Raw genomic sequence first — 12326 nt, 5'->3', positions numbered from 1 at the left:
TGCTTACCAAAATGCTGACATTGATTAGGAAATCAGTCATTGCTTGACTTTTCTGCATTCATCTATTATTTTTGTAATCAGAAAAGAACAAAAAAAATTTCAGGTAGAAGAAGGAAATGTAACTCCTGTTAGACTTACATATTATAAAGTGGTATTTTCCAGAAAGAACATCTCAAAATTATATCTAGTATAGTAGCAACTCACCTTGAAGCAAGTGTTTTCTTCATCAGATAATAGACAAACTTGATGAGTTTGTCATTGTCAGAAAAATTGCATCAAAATTTGCAGACATAAGATTAGACTTAGCTATTTTGTTCTCAGTGCGGACAGTCAAAAAAAAGTCCAAAGTGCCGTGTTACGCATCATACATATTTTAGTGGAGGAAATACAAGTCTATGGTTTTTTTGTTTGTTTGCCTTTTGTGTGTGTGTGTGTGTGTGTGTGTGTGTGTGTGTGTGTGTGTGTGTGTGTGTGTGTGTGTGTGTGTGTATGCTGCTCCTGAGACTTGAACTCAGGGACTGGGCGGTATCCCTGAGCTTTTGTACTCAAGGCCAAACTTGAATTCTACCTTTGAGCCACAGCGCCTCTTCCAACCTTTTCTGCATAGTTTATTGGTGATGAGAGTCTCAGGGACTTTCCTGCCCAGGCTAGCTTTGAACCTCCATCCTCATATCTCAGCCTCCTGAGTAGCTAGGATTACAGGCATGAGCCACTGGCACCCTGTAGGTCTATGTTTTTCACTTAGCTCCACTCTAGAGGTGACAAAGAAGGCCTTCTAAGGTGATTCTACTGATTTCTAACCTAGTTATATAACCAAGTATTTACATGGCTGGAAGACATATACTGTATTTTTCTTCTCTTATTTTCTTTACCTGTACTTCTGTGTTTACAAACTATGACAAAACTGTCCAAAATCCATTTCCAGTTTTTATACATTGTAATTTGAATCTCTAAATTCACTTTAACTAAGCATGTAGGCACTACAAATTCACTTAATAAAGACATAGCAGTGGGCCCTGGTGGCTCACACCTGTAATCTTAGTTACTCAGGAGGCTGAGATGTAAGGATTGCAGTTCAAAGCCAGCCTTGGCAGGAAAGTCTGTGAGACTCCTATCTCCAATTAATCTCCAAAACACCAGAAGTAGAGGTGTAGTAGAGCGCTAGCCTTGAGTTAAAAACAAACTCAGGGACAGTGTTTGGGCCCTGAGTTCAAGACTGACAACCAACCAAAAGAAAAAGAAAAGCATCATTTCCATCAGGTTGCTGGCTAACTTGGGCTTGTGTTTCCTCATGTGTAAAATTAGGACTTAGGTTTCTTCTCTGGCTAACATTCTAAGATTCTGTTATTTATAATTCTAGGAAATGTGTTCTTGGGAATTTAAAAGTTGCACTATTTGGGGCTGGGAAGGTAGCTCAGCGGTAGAGTGCATGCCTTGCAAGCATAAGGCTCTGGGTTCGATTCCTCAGTACCACATAAGCAGAAAAAGCCGGAAATGGCGCTGTGGCTCCAGTGGTAGAGCGCTAGCCTTGAGCTGAAGAGCTGAGGGACAGCGCCCAGGCCCAGAGTTCAGGCCTCATGGCCGGCAAAAAAAAAAAAAAAAGTTGTACTATTCTCAACAGATAGATTTTAGAATCAAATGCATTTGCAATTATGGGAGTGAACTGGTATGTTGAGAGTATGTATTCTTGTTGCATTTCTGCCATAACTAAATGAAAGCAATTACCAGTTTTTAAAATATGGTTAAGTGGATTTGATCAACAAACTCATACCAAGTACAGAGATGAAATGAAAACATACTACTCAGTAACAAGAAGTAGAAAAATATCAAATGGAGAGGAAGGAAAAAGAACTTAAAACTTTGTAAAGAATTAAGCCAAAGGGAAACCAACCTTTATAAGCAAAATAACAAAATGACACAGAGATCTCTGCAGTTCATACTTTGTACAAATTTTTCTGAATTGTCTGTGACCTTCCTCTTGGTCCATTTGATCTTTGTCATCTTCTAACAAATGATACACCATCCGCCAGATTCCAAACCATGATCTTCCTCATATACATTTCTGAGGTTAAAAACCAAATCATTTTCTATAAAAGCATATAATTTACAAAGTTACTCAGGGCCAAAATGAAAGAAGTTCTCAGACTCTCGAATACTTTTAGTTCACCCTTTCATGAATGCTACATGTTTGAATATTTTGGGCCTGAAATTTATAGAAATCGCTCAAATAGTAAATTCCAACTTTTAATGCCAATTTCAGTGTGTTAAAAAAGAAGAAGAAGAACTACTTAGTTGAACAATCTGAAAAATAAGTGGAGAAGTAGATTGTCCCATAAAAGAGCACTAGACTAGATCCCTGGACTTGCCACTTGCCGAGAGCATGAACAGTTCATTCAGCCTCTGAACCTCACTTTTTTCTGTCTTAAAAACCTCTTTTCAGAATTATATTGGGCACTTTAGAGTCTGTTGAAACCCTGATCCTGTTACTGACCAAAGTGGAGCAATTTTCTTATCCATTCTGTCTTTTCATCTATAAAAATGGAACAAGAATATCCCCATACTATGTGAAATTATGTAACATGGCTACCAGAGAAGAGGTGCTTCATAAATGTTACCTCCCTTCCTCCCTGCCTTCTCCTGCATTCCTATCCTATTCCTTTACAAATAGAATTAAGTGCTTTATACTATCTTTTAAATATAATGGTTTTAATTCACATTTTTAAACTTACAGTCCGGTATAATATTTATATACAATGAAGGATGTAAAGTCCACAAATAACACATTTTATATGTATATACCACCAACTTAACACCTCTCAAAGTCAGATATAGTACATCCAAAATACCAAATGTAAAGGAAGGAAAAGAGAGTTTTTAAAGGAATGAAATACAGAAAAAAGTACTTTCACACGCTAGAATATTCCCACTTGTCACCTCCAGTCAACAGCTTTCCAGAGATAATTATTATTATGATTTATACCATTATCACTGAATTATTTCTAAATTATATCTCTCCAAAATGGTCAGAATATCCACACAAGGAATAGAAAAGCAACAGTTCAAAAAAGGAATGGGAGCTGAATATTTATCATTGGAAAAGTATCAAGGTATATTGTATATCAATGATGTAATTGAAAATTAAAGACAGAAATGATCATGACAAGAAGGATGGGAGGAAAAAGAAGGAAAAGAGAACCAGGAGCAAGAGACTCAGACCTATAAACTTTGCTTAGCAGGAGATGAGATGAAGACAATTGTGGCTCTAGGTCAGCCCAGGCAGAAAATGTCTGCAAGACTCAAGACTTCAGAATCAAAGGGAGAAGCTGGGTGTAGTGGCAAACACCTGTCATCCCAGTTACACTGGGAAGCCAAATTTAAGAACAACTTAGTTCAGGCAAGTGCCTAGGCTAAAAGAGAGACCCTATCTCAAAATACCAGTGTGAGGTATGGAGAGGAACAGGGCTCAACAGTAGTTGCCAGCTGAATAAGTGCAAAATCCTGAGTTCAAGCCCCAGAACGAGAAAGAAAGAAAGAAGGGAGGGAGGGAGGGAAGGAAGGAAGGAAGGAAAGAAAGAAAGAAAGAGAAAAAAGAAAGAAAGAGAGGAAGAGAGAGAGTGAGGGAGGGAGAAAGAAGTAACATGAAAGATAATTTTCTTTATTTGTTTTTAAACCTTACCAAGTTTGTCCTTGTTTTGTAGCAGAAGAAACAAGCTAAAGTTGGACATCAGCACCTAAATTGGAAACAGCATGAAGCGGTGGTAGGTACAGATGTACAGAAGCCAATTCTCTTCTCTCCCTCTGACTTGGACACCATATCCTGAGTTGAAACTCCTCATAATCTTTGCAGGTCCTCATCTCCCCTACTCACAGCCGAAGGGCCAAAATGGAAGGGAGAGAAGACAGAGAGAGCACTGTGGGTTCAAGTGGGTTCAAACGGTTGCAGCCCTGCTTCATCCTTGCAATATGGATGCCAGAGCTGGCTGGTGTTTATCAGTCTTCCTAAAAGTAATAAACAGATATAGTTTCTCCTGAAATGCAGTGAACAAATGCAGCCTCAAAGAGGAACGTGACTGTTTTAACCTGCTGATTGGCCAGAAATCACTATAATGGAGCAAAGCTTTGTCTGAACTTACCTAATTTGCATCTAAACTTAGGGAAAAAACTAAATTTTTCAAACAGTAAGTAATAGGCTTCTCTTCAAAACAACACAAAAACTAATAGTTGGATACCACCTTCACTGTTCCTTTGTAGGTAAATAAATCTAGTTAATGCACTCCACTATAATTAATGCATTTCTTTCTCAATTGCCAGTATGAGCCTTGAGAACCTCATTGGTAACAATTCTCACAGCCTAAACCCTTACCCCATACAACATAAGCTTCTTTCCTCTTGCCCTGTTATTTGTGGAGATGGGAAACAACCAGAATCTTGTAGTGACTCTTCAAATCAGTTGGAACTTTTTTCCCCTCTAAGCTAAATAACCCTACAGCTTTTTTGGCCTTTCCTCATACCCCTTATTTTCCGAGCCTTAATTACATTTTTGCTGTTCCCTGGAGCTCTGCCAGTTCCCCACATCCTCCTTAAAGGGGAGACGCAAAGTAGCCAAGGTTGGGGTCAGACCAGGGCTGGGAAAAGCTAACAGGCCACTTCCTGCCCGTTGCCTTTCAGACATCCACTATCGCCTGGTTTTATAAATAAATAACACACTTGTTTAATTCTATCAGAGCTGCCATATTGGGCTTAGAGTCGCTTTCCCTTGTATCATAGCATTTTTAAATTACCCATTCTTTATTATTATTATTATCTTTAAGTAGTTGTACAAAGGGGTTTCAATTCAACACATGAATTTTTTTAGTGCAATGCATATTCCATCACTCATAGCATTTTATTTTATCCTATTAATTTTCTAGTTTTTGTTTTAGTTTTTGGAAACAGAGGCATGGTACATCCTCCATGCTAGCCCGAAACCCATTATCCTTCTGTCTCTGCCTCCTGAAGGTTGAGATTGCAGGCATGCATCACCACGCTCAGATCATCCTATGAACATTTTACTTACACCCCTTTGATTTTTTATATTTAATTCATAAGGCCTTATCCAATGAGCTTTCCTTTCTCCATTTTCTCACAAAATTTGTCACAACATGAGAAAGTGCCTTTCAAGAAGTCAGGCCATCATTCAAGATTTACTGAATCTTTCCTTGTGTCCCCCAGGTAAGCTACCAACACTCAGGTAATGACAACTCCTAAGAGACTGTACCAGGAAAATGGGAATTAATTTATTCATTATTTCTTTACCATAAATTAAGATATTGTTAATCCCATTTTATTGAAGAAACTGAGGAGGTTAACTAGATAGAAAGTATTTGTTAGGGCCACAGAACAGTCCAGTGTTGTAGTCACATACGGGTCTCTCTTCAGAACTCACTATGCTATACTGCTCCAAAACCAATGTCCACTGGCAGAAAGTAAACATGGTTCATTCCATAAGTAAATGCCTGGTTTTCCCTCTAATCAATCACAATCAAGTGTGTCTGACAGACTTAAGGAAAGCAAAAGAAGAAACAAGGTAATGAAGAGAAAAATTGAAATCCTTCAAGGTGATCTTTCAGGTAACACTCTATAAGGTTTTCAAGAGCTCCATTTGTCTTGATCATAAAAGGAATGTACACAGAAACAAGCTGATTTTATAGTTTGCCTCTTTCCCCAGACACAAAAATACCACCTGAAGACATGAGTCATATCACTAGAGAAGCATATTTGTGGCATATTTGTTTAATCAGTTGTTTCAACTAATAACTTGCCTCCAAATTATTTGGAGGAGATATATATTACTTATGACATTAAATCTGTTACTGCACTATTAACAAATTAATTTTATGAAAATAGAGTAGAAATGTGGGGGGAGGGCTGGAGCCATATGTCAAGTGATAGAGTGCTTGCCTAACAAATCAAAATCTTGGGTTCAATCCCTAACACCAACAGAACAAGAAGGAAGGGAAGAGAAGGGAAGCAAGAAAAGGGAAGGGAAAGAAAGAAGAAATTATTTTCATTATAGAAAAATGTTTGCATACTATACTACATGGCTTTACGACTTTTTAAAAAATATTTTTAACATGTGTCTATTCCAAGTAATTTTATTATTTACATAGGAAAAAGCTTCAGTTGTATGGATTAAATATAAGGAAAATACAGTAACATAACATAAAGTAAAATTTAATAAGAAATGCAAATTCAGGGAAGGTTGGCTTTTAAAAATTGATTTTCTGAAATCAATTTTTAAAAACTCCTACACAGAAATAGAATTTTTAGTTCTAGATCAATATCAGTTCTACAAACCCAATGTTATTAAGAAGAGTGACCCAAATGTTAAACTGTTCCTCAAGGATTTGATGAACTTTCTCTCCTTTTAAAATAAAAAATGTCCTACTTATAATACCAATTCTGACTAAAGCTAGACCTAGACTAAATCAAATGAGGATTACTTAAACATTTTTAAGTTTAGTTCCATGAGATTTTTATACCTTAACCTAACAGGTCTTAGTGATATTTTTACAGAAAACATGACAACTAGAGACCTTTATTGTATAGCCACTCTGATACAGATGTTTTATCTGGTGAAATAAAGATACTTGTTTAACTTTCTAAATAAACGAAATGGTTTCAGTATTTCTCAATAGTTCTTCTAAGACTGCTTGCTTGCAAAAATAAATCCATTTCAATCACTGCCTGGCCAAAGTTTGAACTTAAAAATAGAATCAACAGTTAATCAATAGGTAAACCTGCTGATGCAGTACAGAAAAACTAGGCCTGATTAGAGGTCATCCTGCTAAAACAGTAAACAACTTATTTTTGATAGAATTCAGCATAGAACATGCACCCTAGCAATCAAACCACATCGTATAAACTTAGTTATATTCAGGTCCTCAATAAATGCTTGTTGAAATTGGGGCTGAAACAAATACGTGTATTAACTATTCTATCATGTGACATGGAGAAATAATCTTATAGTTCAGGTCTAAAATTAAGGCAGTCTTTGTTTTTCAACAACAGAATTCCTTTAACACTGCAGTTTTGTTTTATTTTTTAGGCAGTCTGCAAATACATAAACATATACATCTATAACCTTGGCCAAAATAAATGTTTCCTGGGGCTGGGAAAGTGGCTCAGTGGTAGAGCACTTGCCTTGCATGCTTGAGGCCTGGGTTCGATTCCTCAGCACCACATAAGCAAAAAGAAAAAAGCGGAAGTGGCGCTGTGGCTCAAGTGGTAGAGCGCTAGCCTTGAGCTGAAGAGCTGAAGGACAGCGCCCAGGCCCAGAGTTCAGGCCCCACGACCAGACCCCAAAAAAGAAAAAATTAATAAATGTTTCCTGAACTAACCCTATCTGTAAATAGTAAGATTTCATACTTAGAAATATATATAAATTGTTTTGTGGAATGACCTTCATTTAAATATGACCTAATTATAGACTCCACTCCCAAATTACTCAAGCTGATTCAAAACTTCGGCAAAGTAGCAGGTTATAAAATTAACCCCCAAAAATCAATGGCTTTTCTGTATGCCAACAATGAGAAAAGTGTGGCTGAAATTAGGAAAGCAACTCCATTTGTAATAGCCCCACAAAAAATAAAATACCTAGGAATTAACTTAACTAAAGAAGTGAAGGACCTCTATGATGAAAACTTTAAAATCTTGAAAAAGGAAATCAACACAGAACTTAAAAAATGGCAAAACCTCCCATGCTCCTGGATTGGAAAGATTAACATCGTGAAAATGGCAATACTTCCCAAGGCTATCTACAAATTCAATGCAATACCTATCAAAATTCCACCCTCATTCTTCAAGGAAATAGAAGAGGCAATCCAAAAATTCATATGGAACAATAAAAGACCCCGAATAGCAAAAACGCTCCTGAATGGAAAGAACACTGCTGGAGGAATATCAATACCAAACTTCAAACTCTACTATAAAGCCATAGTAATCAAAACAGCTTGGTATTGGCATAAGAACAGACCTCAGGACCAATGGAATAGAATTGAAAACCCAGAAATGAACCCACAGACCTATAGCCATCTAATCTTCGATAAGGGAGCTAAAACAATAGAATGGAAGAAGGACAACCTCTTCAGTAAATGGTGCTGGCAAAATTGGTTAACTACATGTAGAAAACTTAAGCTAGATCCTTATATATCACCCTGCACCAGAATCAACTCCAAATGGATCAAAGACCTTGAAGTCAAAGCAGACACTCTGAAAACATTACAGGATGGAATAGGAGAAACCCTAGGTCTCCTTGGCTCAGGCCGAAATTTTCTGAATAGAGACCTGGAAACACAACAAATCAAAGAAAGATTGGACAAATGGGATTGCATAAAGTTGCAGAGCTTCTGCAGGGCAAATGACATAGCTAGCAAGATCAATAGAAAGCCCACGGATTGGGAGAAGATCTTTACTAGCCATACAACGGACAAGGGTCTCATATCTAAAATATACTTGGAACTCAAAAAATTAAACCCCCCAACAACAAATCCTCAAAGAAACAACTGCCCAATAAATAAGTGGGCGAAAGACTTAAAGAGAAACTTCTCTGAAGAAGAAAGAAGGATGGCCAATAGACACATGAAGAAATGTTCAACATCCCTAGCCATAAAAGAAATGCAAATCAAAACAACATTGAGATATCACCTCACTCCAGTGAGAACGGCAAAAATCAAGAACTCTAACAACAACAGATGCTGGAGGGGATGTGGACAGAAAGGAACCTTACTTCATTGTTGGTGGGAATGTAAACTTGTTCAACCACTTTGGAAAGCAGTATGGAGGTTCCTCAAAAGACTCCACATAGAGCTCCCCTATGACCCAGCAATCCCACTTTTGGGCATTTACCCTAATGTTTACAAACAAGACCACACTAAAGCTACCAGCACAACTATGTTTATTGCAGCATTATTTACCATAGCTAAGATATGGAACCAACCCAGATGCCCCTCAGTAGATGAATGGATCAAGAAAATGTGGTATATATACACAATGGAATTCTATGCCTCCATCAGAAAGAATGACATTGCCCCATTTGTTAGGAAATGGAAAAACTTGGAAAAAATTATATTAAGTGAAGTAAGCCAGGCCCAAAGAAACGTAGGTCCCATGGTTTCCCTTATTTGTAATATCTAGTATATGTATGAGTCAAGCGGAAAAGGTCAGATAATGTGATGTCAGGAAAATGAACCCTTAGATGTGTATTTTAATGTTTTTTTCTTTCATGCATGTGTTTCTAACACATTTATAAGATTATCTCTTTGTTGCTTTGTATGTCCCTCCCCCACAGTATAACCCTTGCTTTCACTATATTTGATGTCAGTATAACTTGTGGAGGAGATGGGGAAAAACCAGTTGTTTAAGGATACAGGTGGACCTGTTGCAACAATGAGAAGTACAAGTTGTCATGTCCAAAACGAACTTTACAATGTTGGTGGGGGGGGGGGGGGGCTGGGGGGAGGGAGGAAGGAGAAGGATTGGGATTAGGGGGGGAGGGGAGAGGCTGGGAAGGGATGTGAAGGATAAACAAAGGAGGAGGCTGCAATGCTTGGTAAGAAATGTACACATTATCCTGCCCATGTAACTGTAACTCCTCTGTACAGTATGTTCACAAATAAAATTAAATTAAATTAAAAAAAAAAAAAAAAAAAAAATAAATATGACCTAATTAGGCTACCTTTTAGGTGACTCTGCATCAGACTTAATTTGTAACTGCAAATGTTAAAAAGAAATTTAAATGGCAAACATCTATTCTTGGTCTTGTCCTCACAAAGTCTTGGTCTGGATTATCTACAGGCTCCAATGTTTGAGTATTTTACACAGTAGCTTTTTACATATAGTCATTTTGTATACATAATAATTTATGAATCTAGCCATGACTCAAGCATGCCAATAAAACATCAAGGGATTTAGCATCATGTCAGTTCCAAACCTCCCATTTTGTAAATAGATTCCTAAAATCACTGAACCAAGGTGAAAAAAGCCAGGTGAGAACCATCATTAGTGCCTAATGGAAAGAAACAGGTAGGAACACCTGAATTTCCTTACTTGTCTAAAATGGGTGAGCAGTCATAGATGATTTTTTATAGCATTTATTCATCTTTATCCATTCTTTGATCACAAGACTCCTTTGAAATAGATGTAAGCACTGGCCAGTGTTTTGAGTTCCTTGAAGTCAGTATCTGGTGAGGATACCATTTGATGGGAAAAAAAAATCTATGTACTTATAGACAAAGAAAGTTGAGATTCAAATAACCAGAAACCAGGCCATACTAAAGCTACCAGCACAACCATGTTCATTGCAGTGTTATTTACTATAGCTAAGATATGGAACCAACCCAGATGCCCCTCAGTAGATGAATAGATCAAGAAAATGTGGCATATATATATATACAATGGAATTCTATGTTTCCATCAAAAAGAATGACATCGCCCCATTCATAAGGAAATGGAAAGAATTGGAAAAGATCATATCAAGTGAAAGCCAGACCCAAAGAAACAGACTCCATGGTTTCCCTCACTTGTAATAATTAGTATATATCTAGGATAGTTCTAGAAAAGGATCACAGTAGCTCAATAGCTATGTACATATGATCATATAGGATGATGCTAAGCAAATGAACTCAAAGATATGGAAACAAGAGGTTTTTCTTTGCTGTTGTTGTTTTTAATGTACTATGTGAAGTTATTTCTTGCTTATACATTTATCTGAATTAAGAAAGTGAAGAGGAACAACAAAAAGGTGAGACAAAGAACAAAGAGTGAACAAATGCAACAGCAATACTCACAAGACAATATGTTGGAAATGAACTTTACAACTTGGGAATGAGGGAAAGTGGGAGAAAAATGAGGGAGGGGGGTAACAGTGTTGGACAAGAAATGTACTCACTACCTTACATATGTAACTGTAACTCCTCTGTACAGCACCTTGACAATTAAATTAAAAGAAAAGAAAGATGAGATTACACCTTTAATGATTAAAGGATTGGGAGGCTGAAGCAGGAGGATTGTGAATTCAAGGCCAGTCTTGACTACACAAGTGAGTTAAACCCAGCCTGGACTACCCATATTAAAAAGGAAACAATGAGACAAGATGCTATCAACATCTCAGGCTGACTTCAGCCTTACCACAATGGAAGAAGAGAACTAGAAACAGACCTCAGCTACAAATTGCTGAAAAACTGCAGAGTATATTGAAGCCAAGGCCCTGAAACCAGATTACTGGTGTTTATATCCCAGTTCTGACAGCCTAGCCAGGTACAATGAACAAATTTTTTGGTTGCTCTGAACCTTAGTCTCCTTGTCTGAGAAAGGATGATATTTACTAACATTCACACACACACCTAAATGCTATTGTAAATATCACCTAATGCATTTAAGCACTGACAAAGTAGTTAGCATATGGAAAGCATTCAGTTAATATTAGCTATCTCTCATTATTCAAGATTTCTAAATAGTTTAATGCTTGGATTTATTACCACTGATGTCCAACCCAAGTCTCTTCCTCCTCTGAGTCACCTAGTAGAATTCTATTGTGTTAAGCTTTCTAAAAAGTCTCTTCCACCAAATCAGTTCCATGCTCAAAAATTTTTAATTACTCCCTATCCAAAGGAAAATGCACAAACTGCCTAGAATAGTTTGAAAATTCCCTATAATTGGGCTCTAATTCACTGTTTTTTTCAACTCTACTCCAGTTGGACTGATGATCCTCTTCTTTGTACCAGTGATCTCATATGTATTTCTCTTTCTCTTTTCAAATGCACATGGTTTGATGCATAAGAAGCAGTTGGTAACTGTTTGTTAATAGTTTTTTTTCCCTTTGGAGTATGGATGTTTATTTCTGTGCCAGAGGATCTTGAAGGCTGTAATCCCATCAGACAAAGATTTACCCCAAAAAATCCAGCCTGACCACAGTAGATCCAGAGACACTAAACATGCATAATAGGTAGATGAAGGCCTGTAACATAGATCATGATGTTTATTCTCAGGTGAGCTCAGGCATAAATAATGTGTGTTGAAGCTACCTTGAAATAATATTCCTAATGAAAAGTTTAGAGAAACTCTCAAGTGAGAGATATAAAAATAAGCCTCTAGAACTCTAGAGGACTATTGCTTTAAAAGCAATAGCTATATTTTTAGCTAAATATTATTCCAATTATAAGTCTTATCCATTCAACTTTTTCCCCTTCAGGGCATTCACTTGAAGAGGAATTTATTTTGATTTATTTACACAAAGCAACAAACTAATCTCTACTGCTGATCCACAAAAACTTCCGGCTCCATTCACA

At 37.1% G+C, this 12326-nt stretch overlaps 1 long non-coding RNA gene across 1 annotated transcript; it reads right to left on the bottom strand.

Annotated features, from left to right (window-relative positions):
- Positions 1-1937: 1937 nt before the first annotated feature.
- Positions 1938-4406, bottom strand: LOC122096460. Its single transcript, XR_006145304.1, has 3 exons — positions 4364-4406; positions 3677-3860; positions 1938-2062 (listed from the first exon to the last, which is right to left on the bottom strand). It is a non-coding gene; the product is annotated as an uncharacterized LOC122096460 (long non-coding RNA).
- Between the last annotated feature and the right edge of the window lie 7920 nt (positions 4407-12326).

The sequence above is a fragment of the Dipodomys spectabilis genome, unplaced genomic scaffold, assembly GCF_019054845.1.
Source record: "Dipodomys spectabilis isolate Male_0828 unplaced genomic scaffold, ASM1905484v1 ptg000373l, whole genome shotgun sequence".
Taxonomy (NCBI): Eukaryota; Metazoa; Chordata; class Mammalia; order Rodentia; family Heteromyidae; genus Dipodomys; species Dipodomys spectabilis.
The sequence above is the reverse complement of the archived record's forward strand: the minus strand, read 5'-3'. Positions and strand labels throughout refer to the sequence as shown.